General features: G+C 50.2%; 1 non-coding gene across 1 annotated transcript; it reads left to right on the forward strand.

Annotated features, from left to right (window-relative positions):
* Positions 1 to 268: 268 nt before the first annotated feature.
* On the forward strand, positions 269 to 387 carry LOC114578554. Its single transcript, XR_003699545.1, has one exon. It is a non-coding gene; the product is annotated as a 5S ribosomal RNA (ribosomal RNA).
* Positions 388 to 478: the final 91 nt, after the last annotated feature.

Genomic DNA, 478 nt, shown 5'->3' on the forward strand with positions numbered 1-478 from the left:
ACCCGTTGAGGCATCTGGCGGGTCCTATGTGACGACCTCACAGGAACATCAATAACTTTCCGCCCAGGATTCCGATTCGACATTATGACCCCATTACGGAAAGCTTATTCCGAGGCGGACAAAGCGCCGATGGGCCATAGGCCCATTAGCAGGCCTCGCTCAGCCAAAAAATGCATTTTTGATCCCCTATGGTCTGTCGGAATGAAGATGCGTCAAAATCATCTCTCCACGGCGTCAGCTTAAGAATAATTTGAGACCATATTACTACAGGTGTGACCATACCAGCACTAGTGCACCAGATCCCATCAGAACTTCACAGTTAAGCGTGCTTGGGCGAGAGTAGTATTGGGATGGGTGACCTCCTGGTAAGTCCTCGTGTTGCACCCTTTTTTTAAAAGGCCATCTCTTTTTTTTTCCCTTTCTAGCTCTTCGCCACGGCTACGAACACTTGGCTGTGATGGCTCGCCGCGCATCGAGC

This window comes from Dendrobium catenatum, unplaced genomic scaffold (genome assembly GCF_001605985.2).
Source record: "Dendrobium catenatum unplaced genomic scaffold, ASM160598v2 original_scaffold_71935, whole genome shotgun sequence".
Classification (NCBI taxonomy): domain Eukaryota; kingdom Viridiplantae; phylum Streptophyta; class Magnoliopsida; order Asparagales; family Orchidaceae; genus Dendrobium; species Dendrobium catenatum.